Source organism: Hevea brasiliensis, chromosome 14 (genome assembly GCF_030052815.1).
Source record: "Hevea brasiliensis isolate MT/VB/25A 57/8 chromosome 14, ASM3005281v1, whole genome shotgun sequence".
In the NCBI taxonomy this organism is placed as follows: Eukaryota; Viridiplantae; Streptophyta; class Magnoliopsida; order Malpighiales; family Euphorbiaceae; genus Hevea; species Hevea brasiliensis.
In genome coordinates this window covers 6,172,750-6,194,581 of record NC_079506.1, presented here as the reverse complement: position 1 = coordinate 6,194,581, position 21,832 = coordinate 6,172,750, and the positions used below count along the sequence as shown (strand labels likewise).

The following is a 21,832-nucleotide window of genomic DNA, read 5'->3' as shown; positions in this document are numbered from 1 at the left end:
AGTTTGCGCTTAGCCGGTCCCAAGCCCGAATAAAGGAGGAGGGTTACGGTAGGTGACAACCAGCGTAAAAATTTCGTCACACCTTATAATATGGCGCCCAGGTGTGGTGTTAAATGAGCAAGGGTTCCCACATCATGGATGATTATGGGTAAAGAAGTTAGTCCATAAGACAGATAGTTGAACAAATAGTGAAAGAGAACACAAGATAGACATAAAGAACAATAGAAGATATCATAGAAGGATATCAATTAGGAAAGAACAGGATAGGAGGAGAATTAGGGTTGGTACTTGGAATGTTGAATCACTTACAGGAAAATTAATGGAGCTTGTGGATACCTTGTGTGACGCCCCTTACCCGTCTCTTTAGATTTGTGCTCTTTAAGAACAAATATGAGATTTTTTCTCTAATATTGGATCTTGTTTCTTCTTATTATTGTGATTTTATTTTTCTCCTTCCGGTGAGATTTTTTTTTTCAATATTTAAATGGGTTATTAAGCAATTCAAAATGCAATATAGATTATTGATTTCTTTTAGTTGGAGACTCAGGTATAGATAATACTCTTCTATCAGTAGAGCCTAGTAGTGTAGCATATTCCGCCATTGACGGTTGGTAGTTTAGGATTAATTACTATTCGGAAAGCTATTCTAGATCATATGTAAACAGAATATTTTAATAATTTATATTTATATTTTTTTATGAAAATATTATACTGTATTTATCTTATTATTTTTATTAATAAAATGTTAAATTTTCTCCTCTTAAAAAAAAAAGCAATAAGTAGCAATCATAATTTTTCAGAAAATTTATAATAGATAAGTCACTAAAATTTGAGTGGTTGTAGATAAGTCACCAAAATAATAATAATCTTATTATTATTTTTGTGTACAACGTTTACTGATCAATCTGTTGTTTCTATTTCTTGGCAAATTCCGCTCTCTTTCTCTATCTATTCTATTTTTGTTTGTCTGCAGCACTATTGTTATGTTTCTCATGCCCTCTCTTTCTTCCAAATCAACACCACTAGCCCCTTTGAGTCAATAAATAAGAGTACGTAGCCTCTAAAACTATATATATATATAAAAAAAAAGCAATCAGTAGCAATTATAATTTTTTGAAAATTTATAATAGATAAGTCACTAAAATTTGAGTGGTTGTAGATAAGTCACCAAAATAATAATAATCTTATTATTATTTTTGTGTACAACGTTTACTGATCAATCTGTTGTTTCTATTTCTTGGCACTGATGTTTTTGGTGCAATTAATGAATTCTTGGCACATGTGAACGTATAAATAAAATAATAAAAATTAATTAATTTTAATTTAATGATAAATTGATTTTGCTTTGTGAGGCACTGATTTTTTTGGTGCAATTAATGAATTTTCAAATTAAGAGAAGGAAAGGACAAAACATATGGCCCCATGTATTTATGAGGCATTACGGGTGAAGAAAAATTCAATGCATACTGAATTATTTGAGGGAGACAGAAACAAATCTAAATGGTATGATAGACACGTGATAGGACCTAATGACTTTAAATTACTTATCCTAAACTTAGAATTATTGTATGAAAATACTATAATTGACTAAAATCCTTTCTCTTTGAATTTGAATGGATAAAATCTATCAACTTTCCTTGAAAAATTAAATTTTACCAAACTTCAAACATTTATTTGGCCATCAATTACAAATAACTTTAAGAGTTATTAACATAAGTTTTCAATGGCAAAGAAAAATCGAAGTAAACTTCAGAGTTATTAATTAACACAAGGTGTTAATTTTCTTGATAGGCCAGGTTTCCCTTACCATCATCATTAAACATTTTTAATGAAATATAAAATTTGGCAGTTTCAATTCATATTTCTAAATATTATTTTGTTATTAATTTTCTATTAATTACAATCTTGAAAATGATTCCAATGCAATTAAAATAAAATTTATTGTTTACTTATGCTTTTGTGGTATTGAATCTCACATCTAGCATGTGTACCGTTAGTGATCAGTTAATAGAGACAGTTCATATGACATAGTTTCAAAGGACTGAAGGAAGAGAGACTGACTTTTTAATCCAAAATTTACATAGTTCCTACATGACAAATAAATAATACAAATGCTTTACCAATTAAATTATTAAGATCAAGTGAGGTAACTTGAAAAGAAATTAAATAAAGAGGTAATCTAATAAATTAATTGTGAAAAAACAAGTGCTTGTACGATACATATAGTTTTTTTTTTCAATTTTTAAAATAATTTTATAAATTAATATAATCGTATTTGTTTATTTTATTTAAGGTCTTGAATTTAAAATTTTCTTTATTTAATCATACTTTTTATATCTTGCACTTTTTTTTCTTTATTTTTCTTGTTACTCATCCAACCCAATATTAGCATAATTGTTCTTATATTATTGGGATCCATGCATATATTTAATAGGTGGACTAATCATAAATTATGTGTTTTAATTTATGATAGATCAAGTTTAGACAAGAAAAATCAATAGTCAAATATAAGCTTTGTAATTTTTAAACAAGTGATTATATTTTGAGAATACTTTAGACACCTTTTTTATAGAGGGATTGAGGGTGTGAAAACTTAAACCAGACATTTGTTAGGTTTTAGCTATTGGACTAAACTAGATTAGACTATTGGACTAGACTAGATTAGACTATGGAAAACCTTGAAAATGAGAATAAAAGAAGGAAGGTTTTACAACTAGATTTTTTTTTTAATCAGATAATTCAGGGTAATATTAGAGATTTAAAGCTATAGGTTTCAAATCCAAATATCTTATATACGCACATATACATAAAAGGTTATTAATTTTGCTTTGTGAGGCACTGATATTATCAGCGCAATCAATGAATTTTTAATTTAAGAGAAGAGAAAAAGAAAAAGATTTGATCCAATGAGGAAATTTTATTTAAACTCAGTTTGTCATGAATTTAATACATAAATATGTAAGATTTATATTGATAAGTGCATAATTTATTAATTTTACTCCCATCACATTTAGTGTTTCTAGTGTGTTTTTATGCATAATTCAGTTGATTAAAGTATATTTATCATTTAGGCATATTTTTATATAGTTGTTGGAATAATTGTGTTAAATGGAGAAATTTTCAGCATTTGACATTTGCTGTATTTTTCAGGTATTTCTAAAGTTGTGGGTCTCCAAATTGAGTGCTGTTTAATCCATTGAAAAGCTAAGATAGAGCACTACAAATGATAAAGAGGGACTAAAGCCCAAATCAGTCTCCAAGATTGACAAAATGAGCTATGGATCTATTGCAAAAGCTCAGACTTGATGTGTCACGATCAATTTCAGTATTTATTTTGTATCTGGAGTTTTAGATGTCCAAATAAAGCAAGCCCAAGCCCAATAGAACCTTAAGAGCCACCTCTACAACTTCTATGGAGGGTTGGAAGCAAGATAAGGCCATTTTAATTGTTAAAAATGGTAATGAAGTCGTCACAATGGGCTGGACTGTCTATCTAAACCAGTCTCGGTTTTGAGGCCATAACTTGGGCTGTAGACCTCAGATTTGGGCGAATGAGTACCCGTTGGAAAGCTAAGAAATAGGGCTACAACTTTCCTGAAGAGGGCAGAGACAGATTCGAAAAGAAAGTCACTAAAATTTGAATCTGTTATTTTTTATTTTAATTTTAGAATTTTCTTATTTTATTTAAAATATATAAATTTTTAATAACTAAGTCATTCATTGTTACAATGCAAAATAAGTAGAAGTAAGAATTGTAACACCCCTAATTTTTAAATTTTATCATTTTATGGATAAATATTAATATTTTGTTTTATTTAAATTGTAGGAAATTATTTGAGATTTTTCGGATTTTAGAAATTGGGTTCGATTTTTAGAAAATAAAAACTCTGATGATTTTTAAAAATTAATTTAAAGACCACGTGACAAAACTAAAAATATATTTGGGGTCTACAAATTTTTCTGAGTTTTCTAAAATTTTTTTCGGAATTTTTGGACTTCGTTTTCGGTCCCAAAGTAGAGTAAAAAATTTAAAATTTTGTATCCTGAATCGAACCCATCGACTCGAACCGGACCGAATCGGACCGGCCGAATCGAGCCTGCTCCTTCTCCTCTTCCCGCGTCCGTTCTCCTCCTCTCCCTCTCCCGTTTTCTCTCTTCTCTCACCTTCCCTCTACGGCCAGCCACCTTCCCAGCCACCCCACGGCCGGCGCTCTCCCCACCATTTCATGCCGCCTCTGAACGCCGGGAAACGTCATGCGAAGAGACGCGACGTGCAGCGGGCCGCTTTGTCTTCTCGGCCAATCCGGCCACCAATTTGGCCGGGTCTTGTGTCTAAACTCATCTACACCTCGAGAGCTTTCCATAGATACCAAGAACACCAAAATTCATCGAGCGGTTTGTCCAATTTTTGTCCGGGAAGTTTTAGCCCATTTTGAATTTTGGGCTAGATTTCTCGCAAACCGTGAACCCCACGAGAAAACCGAGAGTACCAGAGCGCTCCACTCGTCGAGAGCTTCGCGGTAATATAAATTTCAAAATTTTTTGACAATGTTTTTTGGTAGGTCCCACGGAACTTCGTAGTGTTTTTTTAAGCATTAAATGAGTTTAGAAAATTCCGTAAAAATTTATGTACTAACCTCTGTGTTGTGGGCTTCGTGTAGGTATCTTCAATTCGCGGAAATTCGACAATTGTCCGGGTCTGTGAATTTCCGGTCAGACAGACTAGCTACTGAAAAAGTCTCCAAATTGGATCGAGATTTTGGCTATCCTACCATTTTCAGATGTCCCGAGCGCGTCCTCGGAGTCGGAATCGACAAAGGTAAGCCCGAACCTTACTTTTTCGTAATTTTCCAGTGCTTAAATGGGATTAAAAATCCATAAAATATTCGTGTTAGCTCAAAAAATTATGATTCTTTTTGCATTAGCCTAGTAATATTTCTAAGGACCGCGGGGCAAAGTTTTAGAATTTTTAGAGCTTATTTGGGCATTTTTTGCAAAAAGGATCAATTATAAGGACTAAACTGTAAATTTACATATTGTGATTGATGACTATTTGGATGGGCCCAGGAGGGGCTGTGTGATGTGATTGAGTTGTGCGTGTATGATTTGTGGATGTAAAAGTGCGTTTTGAGCCCTTTTGCAGGTTGGGTAGGTCCTAGGTATAGGGGAGACTCTGCTGGATTTTCGGCACGACTTAGGACGTATTTGGTCTTTTTTTAGTTTATATTGAGTCAAATTTATTAAATGATTGTAATAAAATTGTCAGGTAAGCCGGGACAGTCTTCTTCCTCCGCCCAGCCGCCACAGTGATTGCTGTCAAGTCTGTGAGTAAAATATTAATTTTAATTATAATTTCAATATTATTATATGTTTAAGCATGCCCATGCATCACTTATATGTATGTATCTATGTAGTTAAACTCTAGGCATGTTTTATGTTGCATTCACAACTGTTAAAGTGCCATGGATGTTGTTGTGGTAATTTGGAGCAGTGTGCGTGCGTTGGCGTGTGTGTGATGTGGTGTTGACTATGGATAGGACGGGTAGACACGGCTTGAGATCTTCGCTGGGACCTGGTCCTTCGGGGTAGACACGGCTTGAGTTCTTCGCTGGGACCCCGATTTGGTTATTTAAGTGGAAGTCTGAGCTGAGTTCTTCGTTGACACAGGTTGGATGAAGAGAGCCATACATGTATTGTTTGACATTATCGGGTGTGTGAGTGCTCCAAATTACCTTTTTGCTGTTATGATGTGAAAATATTGCTGATGTTACATTTCACTCTACAGGGTGCATTAGCTTTAGATAGTTATAGAGATTATGGTTAAAATTGATATTTTACTCTCTGAGTCGAACGCTCACTCCTGTTTATTATTTTTCAGGCTACAGGAGGATTTTATTGTGGTTAACTTGCTTTTCTCCCTCACAGGTCGATTATTAATGTTTGTATAAACCTGTTAAATCTTAGAATTTCCGCATGTGTTAGAAATATTTATTTGAATTGGGTCTGTAATATAAATTGTCTTTCTGGACCTGTAAACTTATTATTTTATGTATGTTTGATGGACTGGATGAGGGAGCTGAGCTCCCATTTATTTTTATGACATTTGAGTATGTGGAGGGTGAGCTGAGCTCCCCAATTGATTATATATTGTGTTTACAGGTCGGGTGAGTCAAAAACTCCCCGTTGAAAGGTCCATTTTATAGCCGGACTCTATCCGGTTGAATTCTTGAAATTGGGCCCAAATGAGCCTTAGAGTTGGGTTAAGGAATAGTTAGGCTTGCTACGGACCTCGGGGGTTTTAGGCTGGCCCAGGTCCTAGTGCCGGTCCGGCCCATAGGTTGGGTCGTGACAAGAATTTTAAATTTACATAAACTATAAAATTAATTTAAATAATAAAAAATATAATTTTAAATAATATAAATAATGAAGGATATCATTGACAAAATTAATGTCTCTCCTTTCCCATTGATAGATTATAGATTAATTATATTTTTATTTTTTTACTTATTAATTTTTTATTTTAATTAATTTCTTCTTATAAAATTTTATATTAAATCTATATGAACTCTAAAATTAAAAATTTTAAATTTATACAAACATTAAAATTAATTTAAATAATAAAAATATAATTACAAATAATTTAAAAAATGAAAGATCGATATTTTTAGCAAAATTAATGTTCCTTTTTCATACATTTATATACAATATAGATTTTATTATATGCCATTTTAGAGATGACTACAACATAATTAAATTAAAATTTTCTGTTTACTTGCATAACTCCGCCTAAGTAGCTTGCACTTAGCCGGTCCCAAGCCCGGATAAAGGAGGAGGGTTGCGGTAGGTGACAACCTGCGTAAAAATTTCGTCACACCTTATGATATGGATTCAAATGATATAAACGTTAGAGCGTCCTCTACTCACGACGCGCTACATCGGAGCCCGGGTGTAGTGAGAAATATGCAAGGGTGTAGGGCGTTCACCGAAAATGACGCGCCATGCCGACACCCGGGTGTGGTGTTAAGTGAGCAAGGGTTCCCACATCATGGACGGGTGTGGGTAAAGAAATTAGTCCATAGGACAAATAGTAAAACAGATGGTGGAATAGAACACAAGATAGACATAGAAAACAATAGAAGATATCATAAAAGGAGACCAATTAGGAAGGACCACGATAGGAGGAGGATCAGGGTTGGTACTTGGAATGTTTAGAGTGGAGAAAACGAATCCATATAACCGACCCCAAATCTTTGAGATAAAAGCTTAATCGAGTTGAGTTAAGTTTTCTGTTTACTTGCATATAAGTCCAATATGACAGGCAAATAATTGTAGTAGAGAAAGTAATTAGAGTTTTTCTTGATATATGTAAGCTGGCATGTGGATATTTTTTTATGAAAAGACAAAAAATAAAGAAATAATTATTATTTACTTTTAACAAATTTAGTTCTTTTTTTTCAGAAATATATTTGCTTTTCGTTCTTTTAGTTTTCCCTTTTCGAGGAGTTTTTTTTTTCTTTTATAGAGTTGATTTTATTATACAGTTTATCTTTCTTTTTATTAATATTATTTTATATTTTATTGAAAATATATCAATTAATTTATAATTATTATTAATTAATTTTATTAAATAAATGAAATCTCTCAGACAATTATAGTGAGTATAATTAAGAGCTCCACCAAAAAACAACAGATTGAGACATCAAAACAATTCAGTGGCAAATTAAAAAAATCTTCCTAGCCGGCGAACCACCAACCTAAAACAATCTTCCCCCGTCAACTATCGAGTTATTTTATTTATTTTTTTTAATTTTAAGTCTGCAGTTTTTGAGCGTTGTGATGCATACATTTTGCATAGTCATTTAGGTCTAATTTCATAGCCATTTTATTTTATTATTAGTTATTTTTAGCTAATTTCATTAGTTATTTAGTTAGTTTTTCATAATTGTGAATTTTGGATTAATTTGTAATTTTTACTTTGTTTTGTAGGAAAAATGGTGTTTGTGAAGGACTGAAAAGAAATTTTGCCATTGAGGAGTGACTTCTACAGCCAAAGATGTCAAAAACAAGTTTTCAAGCTGAAATATGCATTGACCAAATTGTGCATAACTTGCCGCATAAGCTATGCGGATCTGCATAAGGAGAAAAATCACTGTTCCAATACCTGCCGAAATGTGCATAAGGAGACTGCATAGCTTATGCACATTCACGCCTCCCTTATGCACTTTCACGGAATTGTGCATAACCTATTCACCAAGTCATGCAGTTTCGCATAAGTGAACCAGAAACCGAAAATCGCATAAGGGCGCATGACTTATGCAGTCCACTTATGCAGTCCCATAAAGAGTTCATTAATGAGCTGGCAGAAGATTCCCTCAGAAAATCCCTCATCAAACACACCATTTTAGGGCTCTATGTCAGAAAATGCTATAAATAGTCCCATTTCCCATTTTAGAAGGGGAGACAAGAGGAAGAAAAGGAGAGGAAGACAAGGAAGAGGTGTAGGGAGCAGCTGAAGAGTCACTTTCACCTTCCACACCATTTTCAACCAAGATTTGCAGATTTCTTTCTTTCCTTACATTTTTCCTACATTTCTAGTGTTTAGTTTCTTGTTCCTTAGCTTAAATTAAAGCTTTATTTCCATTTAAACTCAATATATCTTGTAAGCATTATGGATAGTGAGTAGTTTTATTTTGATTCTGGAGTAAGGGTTGTAATATTTGAGATATTTTGTGGATTTTGATTGGGTAATCCATATTTTGTGGTCTTAATGAGTTTTATTCATTTCTTGTGTGCTTAATGACATGCTTAGTGTAGGATCCCATTAAGTAATGTTCTTAATCCATGGTCGAGGCACCGAAAGGAGAAGGCCTTGTGATAGATAATCAAGAAATTGGACTTAATTAACTTAGATCTAGAAATAGACTAAGGATTAAGAGGATTCACAGATTAATTAAAGAACTTAATGGGTCTTAATTAACTCTAAGTCCACGAAAGTAGGATTAGATTGATTAAGGCACTCTTTGTCTCACTCGAAAGGGTATTCAAAGGATTTAAGAATTAATCTCCTTAAAACCCGTAAGTTCTACAAGATTGGATATCCAATTTAAAATCCCAAAATGGCTCGAATATGAAATCCCGAACTCCGGAATCGCCTTTTTATCATTGTTAATTTTCAATCAAATTTAATTGCTTGCCATTTTAAATTTTGCCATACTTGAACTTGCTTATTTCAATTCGATGCAACTTTAGTTTAATTAATACATTGTTGAATAGATTATTAATTTTGCACACATAGATTTCATACTCCATTACCCATCAATTCATTACTTTAATTTTAAAATAGCTCAATTTAGTCAACTTTTATATCAAAAATTCAATCATTAACACAACTCCTCGTGGGAACGATATCTTTTCTATATTACTTGTACGACCCGTGCACTTGCGGTTGGGCCACATCAAGTTTTTGGCGCCATTGCCTGGGAGTTGTTTGTTTAAGATTGAATTCTTGATTATTTTAGTTTTTTATAGTTTTATCTTTGTTATCTTTTCATTTTGTGTTTGTTTGTTCTTTTTCAGGTACTTTTAATCTTTTATGAGAAGAGCTAGAAGCACAAGTGACACATCCTTATTGTTTAATCCTGAAATAGAGAAATTTTGTAAAGCCAACAAGAAAGAAACCAGAAAAAGAAAAGTAGCTTTGAGAGAAACTGAATTAGAAGCAGACATGGCTAATGAAAGAATGAGAATTGGTGGTAATGCTAGAATTGATCGAAACAATGAAAATGCAGCCCAAGGTGAAGAGATTATAAATGCTAATGTGCCTAGGGGAAGTATGATGGATCATGCTTTTCCTCGTTTTGATGACTTGAGAGAGAGCATAGCAAGACCAAGAATTGATGCAAATAGCTACAAGATGGATTTTGGAGTTTTTCAAATGATTCAGAATTCTCAATTTCGAGGACATCCTTCTGAAAATCCACACACACATCTGAAGAAGTTTGCTATGATTTGTGATATGCAAAAACAACCTGGAGTGTCTGATGATGCAGCAAGATTGAAGCTATTCCCATTCTCTTTGAAAGATAGAGCATTGGATTGGCTTGACTCTTTACCTCACAACTCCATTACAAATTGGGAGCAACTCACTGATGCATTTCTTGCACAATATTTTCCACCTGGAAAAACTCAAGAATTGAGGAATCAAATGACAGCTTTCAGACCAAGAGAAGATGAAACTCTTTATGAATCATGGATGAGATGGAAAGAATTAGAAAGACAATGCCCACATCATGCCATTCCAAAATGGATGATAAACCAGAATTTTTACACCAATGTCACTCCTGCAATCAGAGGGATTATTGATGCTCAAACAGGAGGAGAATTTATTATGAAGCATGAAGATGAAGCTTATGAGCTATTGGAGAAAATTGCAAAGAATACTCATCTTTGGAGTAGTCCAAGAGGACCAGCTCCAACTCAAAAGAGGCAAGCTGCTGGAATGTATGACCTTGATCCATTCAACATAATTAATGCAAAATTTGATGCACTTACAAATGTTTTGGCTAAGAAGATGGAAGACTTAAGTATGTTGGTTAGTTCATCATCATCATCTGGAAGTTCACAACAAGTTGCTTATGCAGAGGGAACTACTAGCTGTGGAGTAGACTATGGAGAACAAGCAGCATATGTTGGTAATTATGGAAACAAGCAAATGGGGAATCCTTACTCTCAAACTTATAATCCAACTTGGAGGAATCATCCTAACTTTTCATGGGGAAATCAGCAAGGTCAAGTTCCAAATCAGAATTTTCAACCACAACAGCAACAAGGAATTCCATATCAGCAAAATAGGCAACCATTGCCTAATTTTCAGCAGAAAAATATGAATCCTCCACCAAAACAGCAAGAACAAAGTTCCACCATAGAAGCTTTATTGCAACAGATTCTTGCTAACCAAAATAAGCATGATGAGGAGATGAGAGAGATGAAAGCAAGGCTAGAACAGATGCAAACACATAATGAATCTTTGGAAAATCAGATTGCACAACAAGCATCTTCCTCAGGTACCAAGTCTTTTGGAAAACTTCCAAGTCAACCAGAAAACCCAAGAGAGCAGTGTCAAGCTATTACTTTAAGAAGTGGGAAAGTTGTAAATGATGAGAAGAGTGAAAATAGTGAGAAGAGAGAAAATGAAAAAGAAACTGATGAGAGTGAAAAACAAGAGAGTGAAAAACAAGAGAGTGCAGAAAAATGTAAAGAGGAAATTGAAGAGAAGGAAGAGAAGTATATACCTCCTGAGCCCTACAAGCCACAACTTCCCTTCCCACAAAGATTTCAAAAAGCCAAGCTTGATAGGCAATTTGGGAAGTTTTTAGAGGTCTTGAAGAAGCTTTACATAAATGTGCCTTTTATTGATGCTCTTTCACAAATGCCCTCTTATGCAAAATTCTTGAAAGAAATTCTCTCAAACAAGAGGAAACTTGAAGATCATGAAACAGTAGCTTTGACAGAAGAATGTAGTGCTATCCTTCAAAGAAAACTTCCTCCAAAGCTCAAGGATCCAGGGAGTTTTTCAATTCCATGCCACATTGGGGAATCATGTTCTACAAAAGCTTTATGTGATTTAGGGGCTAGTGTTAGCCTCATGCCCCTCTCCATTTATGAGAAGCTCAATATGGGAGATCTAAAGCCAACCCACATTTCTCTCCAGTTAGCTGACAGATCAATTAAGTATCCTGAAGGGATTTTGGAGAATGTGCCTCTGAAGGTTGAAAAGTTCTATATACCTGTTGACTTTGTCATCTTGGACATGGAAGAGGATTCTAATATTCCAATTATCTTGGGAAGACCCTTTCTAGCTACAGCAGGAGCATTGATTGATGTTAAGGGAGAAAAATTGACTCTTAGAGTTGGTGAAGAGCAATTGGTTTTCAATATTAATAACACTATGAAGAAGCATCATTCTGAAGCTGATACTTGCTTGAGAGTTGATATTATTGATGAGCTGGTTGAAGAACACTTCAGAAAGAAATATCCAGAAGATCCACTTGAAAATTGTTTGATTCATGGAGGAGGCATAGACTATGATAACCCTCATGTGGCTGCATATGCTCAACATTTAGAGGGTAGTCCACCATTCATTTCTGCTCCAGTTTTTCAACTCACACAAAAGGAAAAAGCAGAATCTAAGCAACCATCATTCAAGGAAGAAGATGCACCTAAGGTAGAACTTAAGCAACTTCCTTCTCAGCTCAGGTATGAATTTCTTGGCACCAATAACACTTATCCAGTAATTGTAAATGCAAACTTGAGTACCTTAGAGGCTGATAAGTTGTTAAGAGTGTTGAGGCAATTTAGGAAAGTTTTAGGATACACCATAGATGACATTAAGGGAATAAGCCCACACTTTTGCATGCACAGAATCATTTTGGAAGAAAATTGTAAGCCATCTATTGAACATCAGAGGAGGTTGAACCCAAATATGAAAGAAGTTGTTCAAAAAGAAATTTTGAAGCTGCTTGATGCAGGGATCATATATCCCATCTCAGACAGTACTTGGGTGAGCCCAGTACATGTTGTCTCAAAAAAGGGTGGAATGACAGTGGTAAAAAATGAAAATAATGAATTAATTCCCACCAGAACAGTGACTAGTTGGCGAATGTGCATAGATTACAGAAAATTAAATGTTGCCACTAGAAAAGATCATTTTCCACTTCCCTTCATTGATCAGATGTTAGAAAGACTGGCTAGGCATTCTTATTCTTGCTATTTAGATGGATATTCAGGTTTTTTTCAAATCCCTATCCATCCAAATGATCAAGAGAAAACGACTTTTAGTTGTCCATATGGAACCTTTGCTTATAGGAGGATGCCATTTGGGTTGTGTAATGCACCAGCCACTTTTCAAAGGTGCATGATGGCAATCTTCTCAGATTTCATTGAAGACATAATGGAGTTTTTTATGGACGATTTTTCTGTTTATGGATCTTCATTTGACATATGCTTGGCTAACCTTTCTAAAGTTTTGCAGCGATGTGCGAATCGACCTTGTGTTAAACTGGGAAAAGTGTCATTTCATGGTTCAGGAAGGGATAGTGCTTGGACATTTGGTGTCTAACAGAGGAATAGAGGTTGATAAAGCCAAAGTTGAAGTGATAGAGAAGATGGCTCCTCCTACCAATGTCAAAGGAATTCGAAGTTTTCTAGGATATCTTTGGGTTCTCTGACGCTTTATCAAGGATTTTTCTAAAATAGCTAAACCTTTGTCTAATTTGTTAAGTCATGACATACCATTTGTATTTGACCAAGAGTGTTTGGATGCCTTTTGCAGGTTGAAGCAAGCTCTTATCACTGCACTAATCATGCAACCACCTGATTGGAGCCTACCTTTTGAAATTATGTGTGATGCTAGCAACTATGCAATTGGAGCTGTTCTTGGTCAAAGAAAGGACAAAAAGGCTTATGCTATTCATTATGCTAGTAGAACACTGGATGAGGCTCAAACAAATTATGCAACAACTGAAAAGGAATTTTTAGCAATTGTCTTTGCATTGGAAAAGTTCAGACCTTACATTATTGACTCAAAGGTGGTTATATTTTCAGATCATGCAGCCATCAGGTATTTGCTCCATAAAAAGGAGGCTAAACCTAGGCTCATTAGGTGGATTCTGATGCTACAAGAGTTTGACTTGGAGATTAGAGATAAGAAGGGAGCTGAAAATGTAGTTGCTGATAATCTTAGTAGGTTGAAATTGGATGATGAAGAATTGGATGAAATCCCTATTGATGAGTTTTTCTTGGATGAACAACTTTTCTCTCTTGTTGCTAAACTACCTTGGTATGCAGACTTTGTGAATTATCTATCTTGTGGAGTTTTACCTCTAGGTATGACATGGCAACAAAAGAAAAAGTTTTTGCATGAGGTGAAGTTTTATAGATGGGATGATCCTTTACTCTTTAGGAGATGCTGTGATGGTTTAATAAGAAGATGTATTCCTGATGAGGAGACACAGAGTATTATGCATCATTGCCATGCTTTTGATTATGGAGGACATTTTGGAATCTTTAAAACAGCTAGTAAAATTTTGCAAGCTGGTTTCTTTTGGCCAAATCTTTTTAAGGATGTGAGGAAATTTGTGTTGGAATGTGATAAATGCCAAAGGAGTGGAAATTTGTTAAAAAGAGATCAAATGCCCCTAAATGATATTCTTGAAGTGGAATTATTCGATGTTTGGGGAATAGATTTTATGGGGCCATTTCCTCCTTCATTTGGTAATAGATACATCCTAGTTGGAGTTGACTATGTGTCAAAGTGGGTGGAAACTATTGCAACTCCAACTAATGATGCTAGAGTGGTAGTGAAATTCTTGAAGAAATCTGTCTTGAGTAGATTTGGAGCTCCTAGGGCTATAAATAGTGATGGTGGTTCACATTTTTGCAATAAGCAATTTGAGAGCTTAATGAGGAAGTATGGTGTAGTGCACAAGATAGCTACCCCATACCACCCTCAAACTTCAGGACAAGTTGAAATTTCTAACAGAGAGCTCAAACATATCTTGGAGAAAACAGTGAACAATTCTCGAAAAGATTGGTCTATCAAACTAGATGATGCTTTATGGGCATATAGGATTGCCTACAAAACCCCTATTGGAACTACTCCCTTTAGGTTGGTATATGGTAAGTCTTGTCATTTACCTATGGAGCTAGAACATAGAGCATATTGGGCCATTCAGACCTTGAATTTTGATCTTAAGTAAGCTGGTGAAAAGAGACTATTGCAACTTAATGAGCTTGAAGAATTGAGGATGGATGCTTATGAAAGTGCCCGTATTTACAAAGAAAGAACTAAAGTTTGGCATGATAAGCATCTTAGAAAAAAGGAATTCAAAGAGGGTGATTTAGTTTTATTATTCAACTCAAGATTGAAATTGTTCCCTGGAAAACTTAAATCAAGGTGGACTGGTCCATATAGAGTTTCTAAGGTTTTCCCTTATGGAGCAATTGAAATTTGGAGTGAAAAATCTGGGAATTTTAAGGTCAATGGGCATAGATTGAAACATTACATAACTGGAGACCCAATAAAGGGAGCAAGCTGTTACAAGCTCTTCGATCCCTCACCTCTTTTCAGTAAAATTCATGAAAAGTCCAGCTAAGGACTATAAATTAGCCCTCTTGGGAGGCATCCCAAGTCCTTTTATTTTGCTTTTGCTGATTTACTTTTACTTTCATTACTTTTGTTTTTATCTTGAATCTCCCCAAATTCAATTTTTTGACATTGTTGAATTTTGTCCCTTGTAGATGTATTTCAATGAAGAAAGGCTGGTGAACTGCTGGGGAATAACCCTTAACTGATATTTTACTCTTCAACACTCCCAAAATTGATTGATTTTTGCTGCATAACCTGTGCAGGTCTGCTACCTAGTTTATGCAGAGAGGAAGAAGAAATTCTGCAGCAAAGAGGGTGTCTGCAGCAGATGGCTTATGTTCTTGGTGAGGTTGGGTGCGTAACTTTTAAGTATATGTGCTTTTAATGTTAATATGGTGGTAAGTGAGCCATTTTTGCAGTTATGAGTTTATTTGGGGTGTGAGATTTAAGATGGACATGCTGCATTTTCTTGGCATGACTTGGGGAGTTCATCATTTGTGAATAGATGCAACTTTATGTAGATTTTATTGAGTTTTAATGTGCTAAATGTTGATTTGCAGAATTTGAGTCAAAATGGCATGGGTCACAAATGCCTTTTATGCAGCATTCACTTTTACAAGCATGTGTGATGTAATTTTGATGGATTTTGTATATATTGATATGATTTTGGTGATAATTTTTCATGATTTATGCTTAATAGAATTATATTTCTTCATTCTAGGGTATTTTTCACACTTGCAAATCATTTTCCATTGCAATCTCAATCTTGTTGAACTGTGCATAAGCAACTGCATAGCTTATGCAATCCTGCATAACCACAATTCTTGCCATTTTCATCTCTGTTGTAAACTGCATAAGGTAGTGCATAGCTTATGCAACTCTGCATAGCCACAATTTTGTCAAATTTCATACCTACCGAGACTTGCATAAGTGTGTGCATGACTTATGTACATTTGCATGACTTCAAATCCTGCATTTTCTCTCTCTGCCGAAGTCTGCAAAAGGAGGGTGTATGACTTATGCACTTCCGCATAACCAGAAACTCTGAAATCCAAAATCTGTCGAGACCTGCAAAAGGAGGGTGCATGACTTATGCACTTCTGCATGACCACCAACCCAAAATTCCAAAACCCACTGAAAAGTGCATAAGCAGAGTGCATAGCTTATGCACAACTGCATGACCACTCTCCCTGAAAGTCAAAACTTGTCGAACAGTGCATAAGGACAGTGCATGACTTATGCACTTTTGCATGAGCTATTTCTCTGAAGTCCAAAACAAGCCGAAACTTGCATAAGTTAGTGCATAAGCTATGCACTCCTGCATAATCAGTTTTTCACACCTTTTTATCACCCACCTAAACATGCATAAGAGAGTGCATAAGTTATGCACAACTCACTTTTCACTTATGCAGTTTTTACACAAACCCTGTTCAAATCAAATTTCTTTTCGGCAACCAATTTTCCCACCTCCACTTCCCGACTCTTCTATTCACGACCGTCCTTCCACCTCCATTTCTCCCGGCATTTTCCCTCTTATTCTTCTCCACTCACATTTCCACCGCATAAACCCTAATTTCTCCCTACATTTTTTATTTCCGCCCTCATCTCCTCCATCTTCACCATCGGGAACCATGGAGTCGCCTCCTCATTCTCCTCAAACTTCCCCTCTCCAGGTTTCGCCATTATCAATGCGGCCCCCCAACCCCGATTCCCCTCAACAAGAAACACCTCCACCACCCTCCACAGCCACGTATAAACGAAAAATCAGGTCGAAATCCACCCGACCCATGGCCTCTGCACCTCCTCTCTCAAAGCGCAAAGAACCACCCACCACCCCAAGGTCAGAGCCTCCACCCAAAAAGCCAAAAACTTCAACCTCCACACCCTCTTCCAGCAAAAAGCAATTGTCAGCAACCTCACAGGTCTCCAAACTACCTTGGTCCCTTCCTGATGCCACTCACAAAGCAACATTTAAATGACTTAAGGAAAGGAAGGTGCAACCCACTAGGTATATTTCTGTGGACTCTCTCCAGTCACTTGGTTTATCTGACAATGTGGTTGCCTATCTTGATGGTATGGATTGGATGGAATTTGTGCACAAGCAAGAAATTGTTTACCCAGCTTTAGTTTTGGAATTTATTTCCTCATTCTTTGCCACCCTGAAATTGCATGATGTAGATTTTAAGCCAACTATGAAATTTAGATGTTTGGGGCAAAATAGAGAGTTATCATTGGATCAATTTCATAGCATTCTTGGTTTTGCAATTGATGGGCTATTTAGAGTGCCATATACAGGGGTAGAGGTAGCGAACAAGGGTATTTGGAATGCTGCTCAATTTTGGAGAATTATCACAAACTAACCTCAGACTTTTTCTGCTGGCAGATCAAAAACCTCTCAAATACTTGACCCTGCACTTAGGTTTATTCATAGACTGATTGCTAGCACTATTTTGGGCAGAGGGACTAGTTCTGGTGCTGTGGAGAAATCTGAATTATTCATGTTATGGTGTGCTTTTCACAAGGTCAAGGTTTCTCCTGGTTATTTCTTTTGTGAGCATGTGTTGCATATTGCCACCAAATCCATAGGTGACATTGTCTTGGGTGGGCTCATAACAGTTATAGCCAAGCATTTTGGTTTTAATCCTGAAGAGCACCCAATACCAGCACTTGTGGACACCTTATATTTTGATGCTGCACACCTATCCAAAACAGGGTTCAGTTTGCCACATTCGACATTGCACAACCAGCAGTGAATCGAACCCACCGCACAAACTGTAAGCCCAACCTGTCCAATCACCCCACAAGACTTCATCAACCTACCCCACCCCTCAATCTGCACAGAGACCCCAGCCTTTCTCGCCACCCACACCTCCTACAAACCCTCCACATCCACAGCCCCTCCTGCATTCAACACTAAAGCCTTATTCACCTATCTTGAAAGGCTTAGTGATGATATATACTTTGTGGATAGGAAGCTTGACACTGGTCTTGATACACTCAAGGATCGTCATGATCACCTATTTGACCTTGTCATGGAAACCAGGGACAAGCAGAAAGAATTGAAGGAGATGATGAAGAAACTCATGATTTTTCTGGGAATGCCACCTCCACCTCCATCACCTCCTCCAGCACCATCATTTCGACAGAATGATGCAACCAAATTTCTTAGCAACATCTATGGACAAGGGCAAAACAATAGAACTAGATTAGTTTTTGTTTTACTTTTGTTCAAACTTGTAGGACTTTTTCTTTGTACATATGTTCAAACAATTATAGTTTGTTTTGAATTCTGTTAGTTTGTTTTGAATTAGTTTGTTTTGAATTCTGTTTTTCTTAAAGTTCTATTGGATGGCCATTACATTAGTTTTCCATTGATTTTCACTGCCTTTACTGCCCTTTTGTGCATAATTGTCCATATATTGTATATTTTTGCATGCTTCTACTGGTGGTTGCACATTTTTCCTTGCTAATCATCATGCAGCAGCTTTTGGATATACTGCACAGGCTGTGAATTCCCTTATGCAATTATTTTGCATAGCCTGTGCAGCCCTTTATGCCACTTATGCAGAACTGCACAGGCTGTAATCCCCTTATGCAAATGTCCTGCATAGCCTGTGCAGCCCTTATTGCCACTCATGCAAAACCGCACGGCTTATACACCCTACTTATGCACCTGTTCTGGACAGCACTTTATTCTGCATAACCTGCGCAGCTTCTTATGCATTCCCATTATCTCTTGACTTCTCATCTGCTCTATACCAGGTAACCTTTTCTTTTTGCTCTTAACATTTCACAATTCCTGGTAATTACTATTTGCTTTGAGTTTTGATAATGCATTGCTTGAGACATTGAGGACAATGTCCAATTTTGAGTTTGGGGGTGCACATTTTGATTTTTGTTTCATTTTTCACATTTTGAGTATAAGAACATCTCATCCCATTTCATTTACATATATTGTAAATATTTTACATATACATCCACACATACATATACATAACACATTTACACACACATTATACATCACTTAGAAATTGTACACATTGCAGACAAATAGACAAATAGATTTCCTACATTTAGTTAATGCATTACTCATTTTTAGGAATCATGCATCATGCATTAAAATCTTTTGCCAAATCCCTTGAATATTGAAAAGTTGCCTATGAGAGTGATTTGACTCACCCTTTAGTTGGGTTTGTGGATTGAAAGTTTCCTAAGAGGTGCAAGGTTTTGAAGTGTCTATCCCTTGCCTATATCTTCTTAGCCAAAAAGCCACCCAACTAGTCATTTGGAGATGGAAATGTTTAGAGGGAATTATTGGATATAAGGTAGTCAAATGATGTCTCACCAATCCTAGAACAAATTTTCTAAACCTTTCAAGGCGAAATACCAGCTTGTACTTTAAAAGAGAGATGATTAGGCATTCTTTGATTTAAACCTTCTCATTTTAAGCCTTTGGCCCTTTTCATAATTAAATTGACCCTTGAAAACCCCTTTGAGCTTTTTGTCCCTAATTTTTCTTAAAACCCTTATTACTACCTAGCCAATGAACCAAACACTCCAACCCTTTTTATGAGAATAATTATTTACAACATTAGGTACATATATATATATATATAAAATAAAAAAAAATAAAAAAAAATATAATAAAGGGAGAAGAAATGCTTGTCATCTTGTAAAAATGCTAGTATATGTGCTTTTCACCATTGTCATTCAAAATGAAAGAAATCCACCCAAAGTATTAAAAGAAATGAGTTTGGGGGTGGCAAATTTTAGGGACAATCATCAAAAGAAAATGAATCAAAATGTCCCTCCATTTTTATGTGTTTTGTAAACTATGCTAGCACTTGACAATCCTCATTGTGTATTTCTCTCCCCCATATATATATATATAAATATATATATATATATATATATATATATATAAATATATATATATATATATATATATATATATATAATAAAATAAGAAGTGTACCTTATGTTTCAAAAATTGAAAATATTCTCATGCTTTGAATCCTTTTTTCCCATCTTTCTTCTTAGCCTCATTTTGAACCCCATGGCCCCATTACATCCCTAAAAAGACCTTTGATCTCTTGATAGTACTTGCTACATTAGTGGAGATAGGAGTAGGGATTTTCCTATGGGATTGGAAAAATTACCTATTCATTCATTAATTCCATCATTCTATATAGAGACACTTTGCCTATTGATTGTCCTAGAATTTCTTTTGAACTTGACTCTCTCTTTAGATTGGTTGGTTTGGGGATTTTGAATGATAATTGACTTGATGGCTAAGCGGTGAAAGCTTGGATAAGCATTAAATTCTTTGCATTTTGAAGGATGGGTATATGGATTGCTGGTATGGCTAAAGGGGTGTTAAGTTACTTTAATAGGTGATTTTCATAGCTCTTTGGATAAGGCACCCCTAAAAACTTTGCATCACATTTTAAAGTTTGCTTGAGGACAAGCAAAAGCTTGAGTTTGGGGGTATTTGATGCATACATTTTGCATAGTCATTTAGGTCTAATTTCATAGCCATTTTATTTTATTATTAGTTATTTTTAGCTAATTTCATTAGTTATTTAGTTAGTTTTTCATAATTGTCAATTTTGGATTAATTTGTAATTTTTACTTTGTTTTGTAGGAAAAATGGTGTTTGTGAAGGACTGAAAAGAAATTTTGCCATTGAGGAGTGACTTCTACAGCCAAAGATGTCAAAAACAAGTTTTCAAGCTGAAATATGCATTGACCAAATTGTGCATAACTTGCCGCATAAGCTATGCGGATCTGCATAAGGAGAAAAATCACTGTTCCAATACCTGCCGAAATGTGCATAAGGGGACTGCACAGCTTATGCACATTCACGCCTCCCTTATGCACTTTCACGGAATTGTGCATAACCTATGCACCAAGTCATGCAGTTTCGCATAAGTGAACCAGAAACCAGCCGAAAACTGCATAAGGGACTGCATGACTTATGCAGTCCCATAAAGAGTTCATTAATGAGCTGGCAGAAGATTCCCTCAGAAAATCCCTCCTCAAACACACCATTTTAGGGCTCTATGTCAGAAAATGCTATAAATAGTCCCATTTCCCATTTTAGAAGGGGAGACAAGAGGAAGAAAAGGAGAGGAAGACAAGGAAGAGGTGTAGGCAGCAGCTGAAGAGTCACTTTCACCTTCCACACCATTTTCAACCAAGATTTGCAGATTTCTTTCTTTCCTTACATTTTTCCTACATTTCTAGTGTTTAGTTTCTTGTTCCTTAGCTTAGATTAAAGCTTTATTTCCATTTAAACTCAATATATCTTATAAGCATTATGGATAGTGAGTAGTTTTATTTTGATTCTGGAGTAAGGGTTGTAATATTTGAGATATTTTGTGAATTTTGATTGGGTAATCCATATTTTGTGGTCTTAATGAGTTTTATTCATTTCTTGTGTGCTTAATGACATGCTTAGTGTAGGATCCCATTAAGTAATGTTCTTAATCCATGGTCGAGGCACCGAAAGGAGAAGGCCTTGTGATAGATAATCAAGAAATTGGACTTAATTAACTTAGATCTAGAAATAGACTAAGGATTAAGAGGATTCACAGATTAATTAAAGAACTTAATGGGTCTTAATTAACTCTAAGTCCACGAAAGTAGGATTAGATTAATTAAGGCACTCTTTGTCTCACTCGAAAG

At 35.4% G+C, this 21,832-nt stretch overlaps 1 non-coding gene across 1 annotated transcript; it reads right to left on the bottom strand.

Annotated features, from left to right (window-relative positions):
* Positions 1 to 10,189: 10,189 nt before the first annotated feature.
* Positions 10,190 to 10,296, bottom strand: LOC131173543 (small nucleolar RNA R71). The gene has a single exon (XR_009143859.1). It is a non-coding gene; the product is annotated as a small nucleolar RNA R71 (small nucleolar RNA).
* Between the last annotated feature and the right edge of the window lie 11,536 nt (positions 10,297 to 21,832).